This window comes from Enhydra lutris, unplaced genomic scaffold (genome assembly GCF_002288905.1).
Source record: "Enhydra lutris kenyoni isolate GAN:26980312 unplaced genomic scaffold, ASM228890v2 scaffoldscaffold53, whole genome shotgun sequence".
NCBI lineage: Eukaryota > Metazoa > Chordata > Mammalia > Carnivora > Mustelidae > Enhydra > Enhydra lutris.
Genome location: NW_019154137.1, coordinates 12,316,287 through 12,335,335, shown reverse-complemented (window position 1 = coordinate 12,335,335; position 19,049 = coordinate 12,316,287).

Below are 19,049 nucleotides of genomic sequence, written 5' to 3'. Positions count from 1 at the left end.
TGGTGAGGGAGGTCCGATGTCATTCAAAAATCACAAGGCGTGTCTGACAGTGACTGTGGTAAAGGCTCTGGGGAAAGCACAGGACTCTGAGGAGTTTCTCACAGAGAGAACTCAAAGTCTCATTGGGGAAGGGGTTTGGAGATGCTTCCTTGAGGAGAAGTGGGAAGCTGAGACCTCAGGGTGAGTAGAGGTTAAGCAGGAGAAAGGGAATTAATTCCTGGCAGAGGGAGCATGCTGCTTGAGTCCAAGCAGGTATGATTTACTCTTAAACCCATTTCACAGACTGGGCGCAGGCCCTGAGAGGGGCTGTGAGTTGCAGAATGAAAAGTTCCACTCAACTCCTGTGTGCTGGCTGATTCTCGTCCAGGCTCTTCGCTGGGCAGAGTTAGAGCAGGGACCTACCATGATACCTAAGGCATCCTCTTCCCATAACTTGGTCAATACTCTATCAGTTTTACCAGCTGTGGGGTGTGTGTGGGGGAACCGAGACTCCCACCCATCAGCGCCGGGCGCTGGGTGTACCTGGGTTAGCTTGCAGGCTGGAGAGGCGCTCTGAAAACTTCTTAGATGTTCCACTTTCCTTTTGCTCTGCCACCCTTTCTCTTCGAGGTCTCTTAGTCTGGGTGAATTCACTGTGACAGGAGAGGTTGCCCCCTGCTGGCTGATCCTGGGGACTGCAGGGACTTCTTAACTGCCTGAGCTAGGCCTTGGCCCAGACCATTGAAGGAAGATCTTGAGCAGGAGGTGTGAGGGAGAGCAGACCAAGGTGGGTGTGGGGGGAAGGTGATCGAAGTTAGTCAAAGCTGACTCTCGGTTGCCTCTGCTGAAGGATTCTGAGCCTGTGAATGATTCTGTGGGTGTGAATGTATGTCCCATGATGTAAGAGAGTGTGAGGGGTGCAAGGGTGTATCTATGAGTCATGAATGTAGGTGGGCTGTGTGTGTGTGTGTGTGTGTGTGTGTGTGTGTGAACACTGCCTGGGGCAGGTGTGTATATCTGATCCAAGATGTGCACTGTACGACGCTAATCATGCTTGTGCATGGGGTATGGGTGGGGAAGGAAGAGAAGTTGCTAGCCAAGGGCACCAAGGGTAAAGTTATCCAGCTTGTGGTTTCAAAAGGCAGCGGCTGGCCCTCTAAGTCCAAGCCAGGCCCTGTTTGCATCCATACTGGATGGTCCTAGGCTGTCTGGCTCTCAGGCTGTCCCAAGGAATATTTCTTTGTCCCTGCCAGAACGCCCTGCTAGCAGGTACACACCTGCACCCTCACAGCTCCTAGGGGAAATCTCCTAGCCTCCAGAGGCAATTAGCAAATCTGATTTCTGCGTGTGCTCATGGGAGAACCCTAAGGGAGCGCCCTGCCCCAGCCAAGCCCCAATGTAAGACCTCTCTGCTCTTTTCCTCTGTGTATTAGTGTAGGCTTTCTGGGTGTTTCTGACCTGCAAACATTCTGATCAGTCAGTGCTGATCATGTCATGCTGATTATTAGGGAATTTTAATGTTACCCCGTCCACTTCCCATACTCCTATATATATTTTTTTTTTTTTTTTTTTTTTAACCTGGAGCTTCAGGAGACCATGACTTAGTTCTCAAGCCTGAAAGGAAGGTTGTGTGGTTGGTTTTTGTTTTTTGTTTTTTTTTCAAATTGCCCCCTCACCTGGCATGAAAACATTCGTCCATCTTACCAGTCTCAGCAGGCAAAATTCCTTGGTGAGCCCATCAGCCATCAGTTAAACATTGGAGTCACTAGGTTGGGTTCTGAAGTATCAGATCAGAGTCTAATGACTCCCTTGGACTTTGCCCAAAGGCCCAGCTTTCTGAGTAAGCTCAGAGGTAAGGGAGCTCTGGAGGATTCAAGTTCAGGTTCAAGTGAATGCTCCAGAGCAGGCCTAGCCTTGTCCTCTGTCCGTGGGTGAGACCCACCAGCCACACCCACAGCATTTCTAGAAAACAGCTTCTTCCGCTCCCTGGGCTTTGGTGTCAGCTCTTCCTGAGAGAAATGCAAACTGTGGGAGCTGTGTTCCCGCAGGTGACTGCTGGGTGGAGCCCTTCCTCTGCCGGCCCCATGACTTGCCCTTACCAAGGGGTGATAATTGTACCTCTTGAACTGTCTTGAGGCTCAATGAAGACACTGAATCCTAAAGCACTTTAAGGTGCTCCCCTCAGCCAGCTCCCCAGTTGGGCAGTCTCACTCTTGCCAGAATCCCTGTTTTTATATCTGGGGTGCTCAGGTATATTTGTAAACAACAATCATACAGAATCCCAGTGCTGGCAGAAACCTCTGTTCAGCCACCATTAGATCAGACAAGTTAGTATTTGTTGAGCGCTTATTATATTCTAGGTACTGTTCTAAGTTCTTTACATATATTTTCCTCACTGAATTCCCACAACAATCCCAAGAGGTAGAAACTCTTATTATCCCCATTTTACAGATGAGGGAACCGAGGCTCAATGTGACCAAAGCTAGTCAATTGGGACAAGATTTGAGGCCTGGAAATTTGGTTCCAGAATCTGTGCTCTTAATCATTGTGCTCTATGATTTCTACACGGTCTTCACTGGACAGTTGTTTTGCCTCTGCTTGCATACCTCCAGTGACGGGGAGCTCCTCACTTCTCAAAGTAGCCTGTTCTAGCTGTAGTTGCTAGAATCTTCTTGCAAGCCTTTGGTGATCCAGACCACAGAAAGATCCCAATTCCCTGAAGACTCAAGCATGGGGTAGGCTAAAAACGGAGACTACAGAAAGCAAATATTTTCCCTGGACCCTGACCCCCCAACACACACACCCAGACCCTCTGATCCCATTTCCTTTGGCATGCCCACACCTTCTCCTCCTATGGAGATTGAAGCAGGAAGTAGGATGGTTCCCCCACCTCACTATTCGTCTTCTGTTGAGGAGAGTGAGTGAGCAGGTATTCCTATAGTTAGAGCCCAGAGCATATACAGTGCTCATTGTATTAACAAGTGGTCAATAAACGCTGAATGAATAAATGGACAAGTGAATGAAGGACAGACTCACAGCCTCCTTTCCTGCCAGTCTCAATCTCCTGGAAGAGTTACTTTTATATTGTGCTTTGAGATCCTTAGAAGCAGCTTTTCCATGGTAACAAAGCCTGCCACTCTTCAGGGCCAAATTCTTTCCTGTCTCACTGACTCTGAACTCGCTCCAGAAAAGATCCTAAATTACCTTCAGTGTCCGTAGAACGGGTCACTGTCAATTGGGAGACCTGTGGAGTGTGCCCAGCCATGAGTGCATCCCCCAGCGCACATCTCCTCCGGGAAGTTCCCGGCTGATCGACCTTGCCGGGGTTTCCATGGTAACAACACTAAGCTAATGGGTTGCCAGGGTGATGGTGCAGCTACTGCTAAGATTGCACGGGACCGGACCACACAGGGCCATCCAGTTGAAAAGAGGCTAATAACACCTTTCTGAGTCTCCATGACAACAACACTCCAGCACCGGGTAGGCTTTGTCCCAAATGCAGATTAGACCCCCACCTTCCACACTCAGCAAGGACACCCTGGGAGGCAGGCCACTGGCCCAGTATCCTGCTGTTCCCTCCCAAGACGAAGGGCTAGCCAGGGCTTATTCCCCCTCTGAGGCTCCCTCTTGACCCCAGGCCCCCTCGCCATACTGTTCTTCAGGGTGTTTGGCTGAAGCAGGCTGGGGTTGGGCAGTTCAGACTGTCAGGGAGAAGGGCTGAGGCAAGAAGAGGGCTCAGGCTGTTTGCCACGGAAGAAAATGGAACTTTGGGGCACCTTTAGGGGGAGGAGCATCTCTTGGTAGGGCTGGTCCCAGGCCACAGGGCTCATGCTCTCTGGAGTCGAGGAAGCAGCCAGGGGCCATCTCCCCCTAGCAAAGCCAGAGGATGGGGCCAAAGTTGTCAGACTACTTGTAAAGCTGTGGCACGTATGGATTCCATCAAAGCAGGATCTGGAGGCCCAGAGCCTCACCCATTCAGTTGTATCCCTCTCCCCCACCACAGTGTCCCCTGAAACACCTAGCCTTCTGCGTAACACAATCTGAAAAGCCTCTGGCCTAGGCCAGTCCCTCACAGTTAGGATGGAGAGGCTAATCAAGGACCAGAGAGGACAGGGGACTTGCCCAATGCCTCACAGCTAGTCATCAGTATAGCCAGCACTAAAATCCAGGACTTTCATGCTGGTAGGGCCACTACCAATAAACCAGGAAGTTATGAACTTCCAGGTGATCTTTAACTCGGGCTCTTCGAATTCCCAAGACCACTGGGGCTTCTGTCTTCCTACCTATTCATGGGAAGTTTATAATAAGGATCTGGAGAAGAGAGCATGTTATATTGTAGGGACAGGCAAAATGTTTAGAATGGACCTTCCAGATTGACATTTTTGAGCACCTACTATGTGCTAGACATTTTGTCAGAACATGCATTCTGTGCTAGGCGTTGTCTTATTTCTTCCTCGTAACAAGCTAGTTAGACAGGCATAATTACCTTCATTTAGCAGATGTGAAAATGGAAGCTTTGGGGGTTAACTGAAGCTTGGGTCGATTAAACATTGAGCATCTCTTCACAGGGAGGCCTCCTTACTAGCTCCAGCAGGGGATTCTGGGATGAATGCTGACCCATAACCTATCTCTGGAGACATTGAGCTGAAGCAGGTGGATGCATTCGAAGCATTAAAGATCCCTGATCACCTGCCCCACCCCCACTAATCTCACATCTAACTCTGCCCCGTCAGGGACGACTGAAGGGCACATTCAGTCTTGAAGGCCAGACGTGTTATTTCTTCATGGCTCACACAGCTGCTGGCCACAACAGGCAGAACATCTTGAGTTGGAAGGGGGGGGGGGGAAATGACTCCCAGTTGCCATGGAAACTCAGGGAAAGGTGTCAGAAATGCCACATCTGTCATGTGGAAGGTCTGGGGCTGCACCATACAGAGCTACGGCCCCACTTGGTGGGCCTGGGGGATGTGGCCCCCTTTTGGCTGTCCCCAGGACCAGCCCAAGTGTGTGGGCTCCGGGGAGAGGCTTTCCAGGACTTGACTGGGCCTCAAGGGGCACTGCTCTGTCAGGTCACACAACACTTTCCTTCTCCGCCTGCTGGCCGCACACCTCTCCTCCATTGCACATCCTCCCACCTTCTTTGGAGATTCTTTGTCTTCTTCACGTGCTCCGCTGCTGTGACTGGTAAGTGCACCGGACAGGGAGTCCAAGGGCTGACTCTGGGTCCTAGCTCTGGGACTCACTCACTTCACTGGGCCTCGGTTGTCTTCTCTGTACACTGGGCTGGGGCGGGAATCAAACAAGATCTCTGCTGAAAGAGTCAAGTTCTTGGGGAGACTTTCCCTGGCCCCCTAGACCTGTTTCGGTTTGGCCCCTCTTTGGGCCTCCACACCCCTCTTGCTGCCCCCCATCCTGCCACAGAGTAGCTGTTTGCTAGTTGCTCTCGTTCCTTGGACTGTGGGCTGTGTGAGTGCAGGGACAAGGCCACCCCGGACCCCCCTGCACAGCCACAGAGTAGGTGGCTCACAAGTGTTAAAGGAATAGAGATGGTGGCAAGAAGTGGCTCCGGTGCTTCTCCTTTTCTTTCCCAACCTTCCCGCCCTGGTTCAGTCTCCTTAGGACCCCTCAGACCCCTGCAGAGGTCTGAGAGATTCATGTCAAAGCCTTCATTGGGGCTAATGGCTTAATAGGCCTTTCGTTCCAGCACCTGGGGCCTCACAACACAGAGGCTGTCTGGAAGCACGCGGGACATTGGCAACCCCAAACTGGGCCCTGCGAGGCTGCCACCAAGCCAGGGTAGCTTCGAGCGAGCTGGCCTTTGACTAGCAGGGGCAGCAGCTCTACTCCAAGCTGATCTATAAAAGGGAGGTGCTGATGGCCTCTGCCTCACAGGGACCTTGTATGTCAGTGCTGTGTGTGTGTGTGTGTGTGTGTGTGTGTAATATTGGTTGGCACTGAGGAAGCACTGAATAAGAATTGAAGGGGAAAGTAAGGGGGCGGTCTTCATCCTAAGTAACGGTGGGGTTTCCCTCTAACACCCTCTCATGGCCCCCCACCACCCCCCCCCACTGCCACCCGGCCCCGGTGTCTTGTCAGAGTTGGGTCCCAGGAGAAGAAAGCCCACCCTGGCTGTTCCAGTCTCACTGATTTGGACTCAACAAGACCCCATGCTGGGCAGTTTTCTCCCCCTGTGGCATGGTCCTTTCCCCCACCTCTACAGGACCAATCACTTTCCTTTAGTTATGATGTGTTTGTTAAGCACCTACTGCATGCCACTCCCATGCCTTCTCAAGCACAGCTTGGATCAGTTCCTTAGAAGTCTCATTCAAACAGTGGCCCTTCCCCTCAACCACTCAGTTGCTCTGTGACCTTGGACCAAACCCCTCCTTATTTTGTACCTTAATTTCCTTATAGAAAAAAACCCGAGGCTCTAGAAGGTCTCTGAGAACTGAGCTCAGGTGGTTCCAGATGACCAGTTGTCATTAGTTCCTTGTCCCAGGGTCAGGGTGAGTTGTGTGTGTCCTGGGTGGAGCTCACGAAGGGCAGGGCTTGGGTTCCCTGCCTGTTGGGAGAGACACAGCCCCAGGTCTCGGGGTGATCCTCTGGAGAGGGGCTAAGACCATGCTGGGAAGGGGGGTGTGGCCCAAGACAGGGCTTCCCAGAGGGAGACTGCCATCTCTCCAGTGAGTTTCCAAATGTTGCCCAAAGCTGGCTGGCCTCCAGCTGAAAGGGGAACACAGGCCTTGGCGAGGCTGGATCAAAGCAGCGGCTCACTGGGCTCGACAGCTGGCTGGAGAGCCAGCAGCACTGAGTGGCGAGGAGAGGAAATCATGGGGACAGCTCCTCCACAGTGAGAGCCGGCTTTCTAAGCCACAAGCCTCCCCCAAGGGGCCTTGTTTGGCCCACATAGACTCAACAACTCTCTGCCCACGCTTCCTCACTGGGCCTAATCAGAGTTCTGTGGACCATGCTGCACAGGGGCTCCCCCACATCCCCCTCACACTACAGCCCCCCAGTTTGAGTTACAGCCCCTTGACAGTCAAAGAATTCTCACTCTGTTCCACCTGTAGTGTGCTTTGCTTTCACTGAAACTGCAGTCCCTCATTGAGTCCCCTCGGGGTGAGAAGAGGTTCCTCAACTTTGCAGGCACAAGGGAACCAAGGTTGGTTCTTGCTTGAACAATGCAAGAGCACGCTGAAAGCACTGCGGCCTAGTGAGGAGCCAGCCCGGGACTGGAAACACCTATGAATACCGGACTTCTAGTCCTGACTCAGACTCTTACTGGCTAGATGACCTCGGGGAAGCCACTTCCCCTCTCCGTACATATTTCCTCCATACAATGGGGATGATGCGAGAACCCACACAACCTCACTGGGTTGGTGTGGGAATCAAATCAGAATGTGTATGTAAAAGTGCTTTTAACCAACTGTGTGCTATATAAATACTCAGCAGCAGATGACAAGATGCCCTGCCTCTTCTAGGAGTCTGGCTCCACGCTTTCCCTTTCCCTCCACCACCTGTAATGCTCACCTCCCTGCTGGCTCCTCGCCTTCCCCTTGGCCTTCAAATGTGCTCAGAGCTTCAGTCCGTCCACTGACATACACCAGCAAAGTTCTGAGACAAATGGTCTCTGCCAGCTGCCTTTATCTTCTCTTTCTGTAGCCCATCCTCTTACTCCTGCTCTCTGGTTTTCCAACCCCCCCCCCCCACTCCGCCCACCTCCCCCTTCATCCTCCTTGATGTCTCGGCCAGACATTTGATCCCACTGATCCTGTGTGCACCTAAGTCCTCTGGTTTCTGTGGTAGGCAGCCTGAACGAGGGTCCCCACAATCCCCACTTCCTGGTATCCCCACCCTCATCCAACCCCTCCCTGTGGGGTGTGGACAGACCTAGTGACTTGCTTCTCACAAAGAAAATATGGCAAAGGTGATGGGTTGTCATTTCCAAGGTCTGATTGTAAGACTTTGACTCCTGTCTTTCTCACACTCTCTCAGCATCTCTCGCTTGGACTGAGGAAGCTGGTTGCCTTGTGAGCTGCCCTGTGGTGCATTCCACATGGCCAGGAGCTGAGGGTAGCTGACAGCAGGACCTTTGCACTTGCTGTTCCTTATCCCAGAATGTTCTCCTGAATATCAGCACTTGTTTATTTATTGTTTTCCTTTCCCCGCACTAGAATGTAAGGAGGGCAGTGTTTTTGCCTGGTGTGTTCTCTACTGTATTCACAGTGCATATAAGCCTGGTACGTAGTAGGGGAGGTGGGGCCAGTTTTCATCCAGAAAGTTTTACCTATCATGAAGAAAGGCTTTCTGGAAGAGTCTCAGTCCACACCCACAGCACTTCTGCTTTCTCACAGTGAAAGCAAAGCACACAAAAAATGGACTGGGTGCGGGCGTATGTATGAGAGCATGTGTGGAGCTATGTGGAAGTGGGTAGGATTGGGAGTAGGGAGTGTGTGTGTGTGTGTGTGTGTGTGTGTGTGTGTGCAATTATGTGTGTGTGTGTGTGTGTGTGTGTGTGTGTTAACTGTGGAGTAACTGTGTGTATGTGCTCAGGAGGGAGAGGGGAAAGATAACTTCCTGGGGCCTTTAGGGTGAGCCCGAGCCCCTCAGATTCCATCTTTGACCTCCAGCAGGTGTACTTGTGGCTCAGTGTCCCTTGAGGAGCCAAGAATGGTGGTGACTCTTTGGACAAGCATCTCTGAGGAGGTGGGGGGAAGCTTCAGGCATTTCCGCTCCTGAGCCAAAGGAATGCTGGAGAAGTCCTGAGAACAATGGGGAGCTGACAGCCCCTCAGTGGACCTGTGACGTGCGGACCCCGAGAGGAGTGCACAGCTGCCTGCCAGAACCTGGGGCATGGGACAGGGGCTGGCGGGGATACAGAGGAGCCACGGAATCCATGAAGGAGGAAGCCGGAAGCAGCTGGGGATGACACTGAGAGGCATTTCCCGCCTCAGGATGCCCTCCCGCTTTCTTCACTGCCGCTGCAGCTGCAAAAGCAAAAGACTCAGCTTCCCTCTGGCCCCAAGTGGCTGTCCTACACATTGGGAGCTCGGGCCCCAGGCAGCCCCACTCCCAGCTTCCCTCCCCGGTCCCCGAGGGAGGGAGGCAGCTCCTCTGGGTAGGTGCCCTCTGGGCCTAAAGGGAAGCTTTGTGAGTTTCAGGTGATGGTCTGCAGATCTTACCCTGCCTGCCCGCAGGCTGGTGCTGAGGGCACTGCGGTCTGGAAGATCGCTGGCCCAGCTCCATCAGCCTCCACATCTTCCTGAAGTGCCTCAGTGACCGGCACCGGGCCCCAGGCAGGTTGAGGCCTCTCATCTGGAGATCCTATCCCACCTCGGTACAGTGTTCCCAAACTTTTCAATCTTCTTGGCACCACGACACACTCTGACATACTCAGATTATGGGGACAACTACCTCCCCAACCCAGATGTGTAGTAAGCATGGCTGCACGTATTAGTGATGCTTCATGGTGACTCCAGGGTTGTGCCTAGAGAAGACGGGGATGGGGGTGTGTGCAATCCCAGCACGAAGCTATAACCCCATGTATACCGGACCAGCTCAATGATCCAGGGACAGAAGCTCCGCAGAGCCTGAAGACCGAAGAAGACAACACACTTCAGAAAACGCGCGAGAGATATTCAGACACGGAGTCCTTCAGTGAGAGTGAGGGAAGGGTGCTGAGAGATCCTGTAGATCTCCACTGTCCAAAATGGTCATCAACAGCCCCATGTGACTATGGAGCACTTGAAATGGAGCCTGTGCAAAGCAAGGCATGCCGTCAGTGTAAAACACATCATAGTTTGAAACGTAATATAAAAAAAGAATGTCAAATATCTCATTAATAATTTTCAAGTTGAATTTAGATATAAATGGCAATATTTTTGATATGTTGAGCTAAATAAAATATATCATTAAACATATAATTACAAAAGACACTAATCTTGATTGTGGGGAGGGTTTCACAGATGTATATATACGTCAAAACTTTAACTGCACACCTTAAATATGTTGCAGTCATGTCAATTATACCTCAATAATGCTGTTAAAAAATTCTAAGTAGATCCCCCATTGCTACCCAAGAAGATAAAAAAATAACTAATTTCACCTGTTGATTTTTTGTGTGGTTCTTAGAAAATTTATTTATTTGTAAAGATTTTATTTATTTATTTATTTATTTGAGAGAGAGAGAGAGAGTAGGGTGTGGGGGGGCACATGGAGAAGAAAAGAAATCTCAAGCAGACTCCCTCCAGAGCATAGAGCCCAACCCTAAGATCATGACCTGAGTCAAAACCAAGAGTTGGATGCTTAACCGACTGTGCCACTCAGCCACTCCAGAAAATTTATACTTACGTGTGTTGCTTGCATTGTATTTTTATTGGATGGGACTGATTTAGTGGTTAGAGTTCATTTTACAGACCATGAAACTGAGGCCCAGAGAGGGAAGGAGCTTGCTCATATAATGAGATGGGGAAGATTTCGTTACTCAATGGCAAGAATCTACAGGGCAAGAACTACCTATGTTGGTTAAAAACAACAACAAAAAAAACCAACTTAGGTTCTAGAGGAAAGTGATACCTACCCCTGACCTTCACACAGTTAATAGGTACCAAGGCTTCAGAAGTGGGTGAATTTGTCATAAACTCAGAAACCTTGAAGGGAAAGGGTAAGGAACAAAGGGGAAGAGGGACAGAGGAGCCAAAGAAATGAAGAAACTCTGTGTATGATGTGACCCCTTCCCCAAGATTCCATCCCCCAAAGACCTTCAGTAAATTCTGCTCTCCTTTACTTGGTGGGAACTGAGGAAGAGTCAAGGTTTCATGCTTTGGTCAATGCAGTGAAAGTAGGGACCATGCCCTGAGCCACAGAAATCTGGGTAGCAGAGGAGGCCGCAAGAATATAAATCTTATGGGGCTCCTGGCTGACTCACTTGGTAGAGCATGCAACTCGAGTTCAGGGTCATGAGTTCAAACCCCATGTTGGGTGTAAAGCCTACTTAAGAAAAAGAATATAAATCTTTTCTATTCCTCCACCCCAAGAAATTCACCAATACCTGGGACAGGGGTCTTGACTTGCACAAATCATGGAACAGAGGTGGAGGGCAGCTCATTATAATGTTGTTTAGATCTCAAGGGTCATGAAAGACTCTGGTAATTCATGGACCCACTAGCATGATCAGAATTTTAAAAGCTAAGAATATGATCATAGTGATTGTTGCTTTATTTCCCTCCTTCCACCCTTTAATTCAGCAACTGAACCAAAAGGATTAAGGATGCCTCTACTACGTTCAAGGCCAACCACCAGCCCCACCATGTTAGATGCTGTGAAATATACAAAAAAATTTATGGTCACTTGAAGCCCACAGAGAAGTCATTTCAGCAAGAGATGGATAAGCAAAGAACAAAGTCAAGAGAGTAGAGTAGTTAAAAGTATAGAAGGGTGCTTAGGGCTACCAATGAAACAGCTCAGTACCCTGGTAGGACCCAAGTCTAACTTCATTCGATATGGGCCTGGCTCAAGGAGGTGCTGGATGTGTCCATAATCCCTGACCAGGAGGGAAAGAAAATGGACCAGGAGGCCCAAGATCAGCAGGAACTGGGTCAATCATGGAAAGAGGACCAGCGAGCTGCATTTTGGGGGAAGGAAATGTGTGACATTTGCTCTGAGTTCTGGATTGATCTGACTGTACTGTAGACAGAGAATCCCCGGATGAGAGTGGGCATAAAGGTGCCCAGATCCAGTCCATTGTGCCTTATGGCTACTCTCAGAGGACGACCTGGTGGGGGCAGCTTGGTGCATCCCTTCACTCTGTCCTGTTAACTGTGCCCCAGCCTTGCCAATGCTCACAAGGAAGGCCTGATCAGAGGATAGAGATGGATCTGCAGGAGCCAGCACCACTGTCACACACAGGACTAGCTGGTGATGAGTCCCTCGCGTTCCCCTGGAGAAGCAGCCAAGGCTGAAGAGTGGCTGCACTGTCCCTTTGGATCCTTTTCAGTTTCATCCAATCGTTTCTTTATAATTTTTTTATAATTTTTTTTTATAATTTTTTTTTTTAAAGATTTTCATTTATTTGACAGAGCACAAGTAGGCAGAGAGAGAGAGGAGGAAGAGGCAGGCTCCCTGCCGAGCAGAAAGCCCGATGTGAGGCTCGATCCCAGGACCCTGGGATCATGACCTGAGCTGAAGGCAGAGGCTTTAACCACTAAGCCACCCAGGCGCCCCCATCCAATCGTTTCTTAAGCATCCACTGAGCACCTAGCACGTGTAAGGCCCTGTGGAAGAGAATGGATCCCAGCCCTCATGTAGCTGGTACCTGTGCATACATTGTTACAACACAAAGTGGCTAGGTGTTCCCAGGGCAGATCCAGCTAAAAAGCTATGGGAAGTTGGAAGAGAGAGAGAGCATTTCCACTTGGGTTGTCAGGATGACTTCATAGAGGAGGTGGCATTTGAACTGAACTTTGAAAGGGGATAGGATTTGGATATCAATTCCTATCACTTTATTCAGTGCTTACTAAGTACCAGATAGTCTTCCAAGTGCACTAAAAATAGTAACTCATTTGGGCAAACCACAATCCCATGAAGTAAGTATCATTGCCACCCCCATTTAACATTACGGAGGTGGAGGCACAGAGAGATTAAATGACTTGCCCAAGGCCACACAGGTAGTAGATGATGGAGCCCAGAATCAAACCGAGATAGAGTCATGCTCATACCACTGCCTCTTGGATAAGCAGAAACAGGGTGGGCCCAGTGGTCCAAGCAATAGAATGAGCAGAGAGTCAGGGATGTGATGAAACATGGCCCCCTCATGGAAAGCAGAGGTGAGTCTGTTAGGGCTAGAGTGTTTGGTGTATCAATGGGAGTAGGCAAAGATGAGGTAGAAAAGGAAGGTGGTTTCAAGCTGGGTTTTCAGGCACCTGAGGGTAATGTGTCTTAGGGAGCTTTGAGGGGTGTAGTAGTGGCCATCACCCCAGGCCTGACTCCAGAAGGGAGGCATGCCCCTCTGAATCCAGGCCCAGCTGAGCCAGTATTGCCCATTTCCAGGAGGTCTTGCTAAGCCCCAGTGGCAGCCACTAAGCTTTGAGGTGAGTGTTCATTCAGGGACAAGAATGGAAACTCCATCATGTTTACCACAGGAAATACCACTGCATCAAGAGCCACCCCCCTTGGGAGGCAGGTTCCATTCCTGTTTTGTTTGTTTGGGGACTGAATGTTGTTATTCCCTGCTCTGCCTGTGTTTATGTCAGGGAATGTTTGCTATCAAAAAACAAAGTCCAGGCAGTGCCCCTACGAATGCAACAGCCACAGAGCCCTTCGCTCAGGCATTTCCTGGCGCTAGCTTCCACCTAATGGATTTCTCCATTGAACAGCATCAAAGACCTCCTCTTTTGGCATCCCTCTCATCTTAAAGGGACTGGTGCTGAGAGGAAGTCATTTGACTCTGGAAGAAAAGCAGCTTCTAGACTTGGCACCCTTGCCTGTCTCCAACCTGGGTGAAAAGTGAAATAGGCTTGTTTCCAAAACCCCAGCCATCAGGAGCAGAGACCCCCCCAAGCCTGGACCCTCACACCTCCTCCCCCTGGGGAAACATCCACAGGAGCCTGCAGGGCTCAGGCCTTGGAGAATAGCCGTAAAGAAGCGGATCTTACTAACCAGTTTTCAGAACAGAAAGCAGGAGAGGTGATACCACAAGCTTCCAATATGCTCACCTTTATTTTGCAGATGAAAGAACTAAGACTCAGAAGAAGGGAGGACAGTCATGACAAGGAGAGAAGGGAGAGAGAGTAGGGGGAGTTCTGCAGAAAATCCTTCCTCTTCTTCAAGCCCGAATCCCATCTCTTCTGCTGTGGTCCTCACTGTTCTTCCCTTCTTTTTGGTATAAAATATGGGTTGCATAGTTTCACACTAGGCTATGTAGCAACACCCCTGGGCTTCCTCCTTCCCTCCTGCAGGAGATGACACCCTCCTTCAGCTAGGGCAGAAACCAAGGACTCATCTCCCCCCTCCCTCCCCCTCCTCTTCCCCAAAGCACCCAACAACGGGCCATGTCCTGTGGGCTGATAAGACATATTGGTATGATCCAATGAGCCTCCCCGTTGACATGAAGGATCCACTGACCACTGAAGCCAGTAGTGACTGAGGACAGGAACTGGAGAGTGGGCAGGTGGTGAAAAGAAGAAGACAGAAAAGATAATAGACAGCGTGTCTGACAAGGAGGGGAAACTATTTCTCAAGAAAAGGGGGAGAGTCATGACACATTGCCAATGGCCAAAAAGCTGAGGAGGGGAAACAGAAAATTGGTGACCCAGTTATGATCTCTACAGTGCTGACACCCCAAGCCCTGTCTTATGCACAGCTGGAAACTCGTGCCTTGCTCTGCTGGTGGCCTTGAAATTGCACTCAGTTGTGCCTCTAGCGCAGGTGTGGGCATAGGTTTTGCAGGGGTGATTGGTACACTGAGCCAGCGACACTCTCTGGCCTGGACCCTGTGGGACCCACAGAAGGTGCTCACACACCCAACTTCAAGGTCTCATGCATGAGGCAGCTGGATTGGAGGCTGGGTGAGGAACAGAGCCAAGCTGATCACTGTCTGACTAATTTCTGTATTCTTCCTCCACATTCTCCTGTACCTAGTGCAGTGACTAACACACAGTGCATGCTCAGCAAGGCCTGGCTAATTACAGTAATCACAGAACACCTGCTATATGCCAGGCACTGTGCTAGGCACCTTACAAAGATGATCTCATTTCGTCTTGACAGTCCTATGAGGAAGGTGTTGCATTTTTAGCCCCATCTTACAAATGAGAAAAATCCATGCTCGGTGAGGTTAAAAATGACTTGTCTGAGGTCACAGGACAAGTTCATGGTTGGACTAGTACTCAAGTTCAAGTCTATCTGATACTAGACTCAGGCTCATAACTCCATGTTATGCTGCCGAATGAAAGAAACCAGAATCCACAACTATAACCTCATTAGTCCTATGCTGAAGCAAAAGACATGAATTGATGAAATGTGAGGGTTCTGAGATTCATCCCCCTTTTGCAATGCAGACACGCACCCACACATGCACACATGTAGCAGGCTTTGAGAACATCTTTTTTGTGCAAATGTTACAACCCCCAGCCAGGGAAGTAATTCTGTGAAGCACAGGCTGCTGAGGGTTTGGGGGAGGGGGAGGGAGGGCCTAACCCAGGGCTGGCTTCACACTGGACGTATAAAGCCAAAAGGACAGACAGCAGCTGATGTTCTCAGCAGGGAACCAATAAAACGCTAGGGAATGGGGTTGCCCCTTTGAGACCTTGGGGAGCCTCTTGGGGTGCTCCTGCTGCCCCTTCAGTGGCAGGAGGGGCAAGAGGGTAGGATTATTTCAGCACAGCAACTTCTCAAGCCCTGGCAGGGGGGGGGGGGGGGTGCCCTTGGTCTGAGCTGCTTATGCCAAGCACCTCCCAACACCTGCAGATCACAGGAACTGACTTGAAAAGAGGAGATCCAGGAATGCCTGGGTGGCTGAGTTGGTTAAGCATCTGACTCATGATTTCACCTAAAGTCACAATCTCAGGGTCTTGGGATCGAGCCCTATGTCAGGCACCTGCTCATGGTGGAGTCTGCTTGAGGTTCTCTCTCTCCCTCTGCCTCTACCCACTGCACTCTCTCTCTCTCTTTTTCTCAGAAATAAATGCATTTTTTTAAAAAAGAGAAGATCCACCTCTGAGGCCTTGGTAAGCCCCCATGATGCCCAGGGCCTCGGGCTAGTCTCTAGGAAATAGGAATTGCCCGCATCTCTCCGTCTTTGCTCACTCGTCACTTTCTCAGTAAGGACTCCCTCAGCCACGCTATTTAGAATTGTACCCATACCCCCCTTATGCTTTCTTTTTCTCCAGTAACATTTATCATCAAATGACATTTTTTACTTATTCATTTTCTTTGCTGTCTGTTACATGGTATGGATCACAGAGGCAGGGGCCAGCGGGGTGGAGAGGGGAAGGGATGGGTTGGTTTGTTGGCTGCTGTGCCCCGGTACCAAGAATAGTCTTTGAGAAGAATTTGTTGAAGGAATGAATTCACTGATTTCAATTCTTTTTGAGCACTACACAAAACATGATGATATTCCCCCATTGTCATGCATCCCCAGCCACCCCTGAGGGGAAGGCATGGCATTTGGGAGCACAGCCACTAAACTGGCCAGTAGGAGATCCTAACTTAGAACAAAGAAAAACTCTTATAAACATGACTTCCCTGCCAAGATCAGTTACTGCAACGGTCACTCTTGAGAAAGGGCCTCAGTGACTGAGGTTCAAAGCTATTCAGTTGCATACAAAATCAATGAGACAATTCAGAAGTGCTCTGGGCACACATGCAGGTCTCCTACAGCATTGTTTGTTTACCATGACTATCAGCAGACAGGATCTAAACTGCAGTAGAGGTTGATGTAGCACTTCCTAAGCAACCTGGGTCAACAACAACCACAATAGAAACAGGGGAATTCCCCCGTTACTGACTAATAATAGCTCATTTCACACTCAAAGGCTGTGTGACCTCGAGCAACTTACTTGACCTCTCTGAGCCTCAGTGTCCTTGTTTGTAAAAATGGGAATAATTATGGTGCCTGTTGCATGGGGCCACTGTGAAGTTTACGTGAGTTACTAGATGTAAGGTACTTGGAACTAATGCACGGTATGTAATGAGCACTCTGTAAGTGTCACACGTTATTTGTATTGTCATTTCTGGATAGTGAGTATTTCTAGGAGAGGATCTATATGCCCCTCCCCCCATGTCCAGAACAAAATATGTAAGCACATTGTGTTAGTTGTTACTACTGTTCTCAGGATGATGACGATGATGATGATTAGGAGTAGGGCTGGTATAATTACTTGATTTCTCTGTCTTTCTTAAGAACTGTGAGCTCCATGAAGTCAGGCAGGGACCACGACTTCCTAGAACCCTAGAACATAGTAACTCCTAAACTTATACACAGTAGGTATTCAGTTGACTCTCATACAACCTTCACCCAGGGCTTTGCTAACTCTTCTGCTACTTTAGGACTCAAATATTCCTAAATATGAGTCAGCAGTGCCCCTCCCTCCTGGGGGGAGGGGACAAAGGATATAGAGACCTCAGTCCCTATTTTCCCTGAGGAAATTCATGGTCTAGTACGTCCAGCCCTCAGAAATCACTTCCAAGTCATTAATGAGCAAGTAATTGAAACAGGTAGGTGGAGACTGTGACCATTGTTACCAAAGAAATAAATTGGGTGATGATAAAGAATATATGTGTATGTGGGTGGCTGGGGGAGAAGAGGGAAGACTTTGACTTTAAACGACTAGTAAGACTGCTACGAGGTGGTGGCATTTGAGCAGAGACCTGAAAGATGGAAAGGAAGCAGACTGCAAAAATCTGGGAGAACATTCTGGGCGGAGGAAACAGCAAGCACAAAAGCCCTGAGGCACCAAAGGGTTTGGGGTTTATTGGAATACAGTGTGGGCCAGCATGCCTGGGTTGTTAGGCAGAAGGCTGAGGCTGCAGAGGCAGGTGCGGATGTAAGCCATAGTAAGAGAAGCCAGTGGAGAACAATCCCAGATGACCCAGAGCGTTCCCTAAAACAACCATCAAAACATTGCGCAATCATCCACAGTCTATTGGAAAAAAGGAAAACGTGGCACCCAGTCACACATTTCCCCATGATGGTTATGGACATTTCCGAACATCAAAGCCTGTCTGTTCTGGACTTCACCAATTCCAACGTTGAACGAGTCCACACAGAGGCCAGGCTATGATGTGGTGGGTTTGCTCTACTGCCTCCCAAATGCCACCAGATAAAAGCAGAGCTTATCTGTTGAAAAGAACAGACTTTCCAGCAAGTTAGAAATCAACCATGGCTGTGCAGCTCACAGAGCAGGCTTATCTAGCCATTAAAGTAGGTTGCTGAAGACTCTGACTTGGCCGCATATTATTAGCCTTCTTCATATTGACATTAGTGGAAAATGATTTTTTAAAAAATTTATGTAGGCTCCATGCTGGGCGTGGAGCCCAACGTGAGGTTTGAACTCACAACCCTGAGATCAAGACCTGAACTGAGATCAAGAGTCAGTTGATTAACCAACTGAGCCACCTAGGGGCCCCCAAAATGATTAAAAAAACAAAACAAAACAGAGCTTTGGTGGAGGGATATTCAATGTATCAATTTTTAAAAATTGAATCGAATCTTGGTCTCTGCGCAGTTCACTGGAACTTCCTGAGCATCTGTTGGTATATCTGTGATGAAACATTTTGTTTACATCCTGGGCAGGACATAGTAAACTCAAAATATACCAAACACAAGGACGAGCTTCCTACCCTCCCCTGCTCACCCCTGAAAATTTTGTTCAGAATCAGCTTCTAGGTCTTCGTTCTTGGAACATACCTGGTAGATAGTCCAGGCCGTGTCTTTTTCATCCTTACATCTTAGAGCTGTTCTTGTGACCTTCAAGACTTTTTTTTTTCCAGCAAAGCCCAGCCCAGAAGAGAGTACATGGCAAAGATCATGCTCAACAAATGCACATTTGCTCCCCTACGTTTCCCAGCCTCTCTTCTAGTTAAGTTTGAGCCGCGTGACTAACTCTGACCAGGGGGGAGTCATCAGAAGTAGTGGGCAGCATTTCTGGGCTGAGAAAGTTAACAGGTGGTATGTACTATGACCAAACTGCATCCTCTCTCCCAAGTTCATATGTCAAGGCCCTAACCTCCAGTCCTCCGGTGTGGCTGTATTTGTGTTAAGGAAGTAATTAAGATCGAGATCAAACAAGATCATGAAAGTGATGTCTGTCTCTGTTTTTGTCTCTGTCTCTCCTCCCTCTCCCTCTCTCCCTTCCATGTGAGGATGCCTGTGAGAAGGTGGCACTCTGCTAGCTAGCCAAGAAGAGAGTCTCACCGGAACTGAATTGCCCAGCACCTTGATCTTGGGCTTCCTGGCATCCAGAGCTATGAGAAAATACATTTCTGCTGTTTAAGCCACCGCATCTGTGGCATTTTGTCATCGCAGCCCAACCTGACTTAGACACATGCTTCTTCATCTCTCTCCTCCCTGCTAT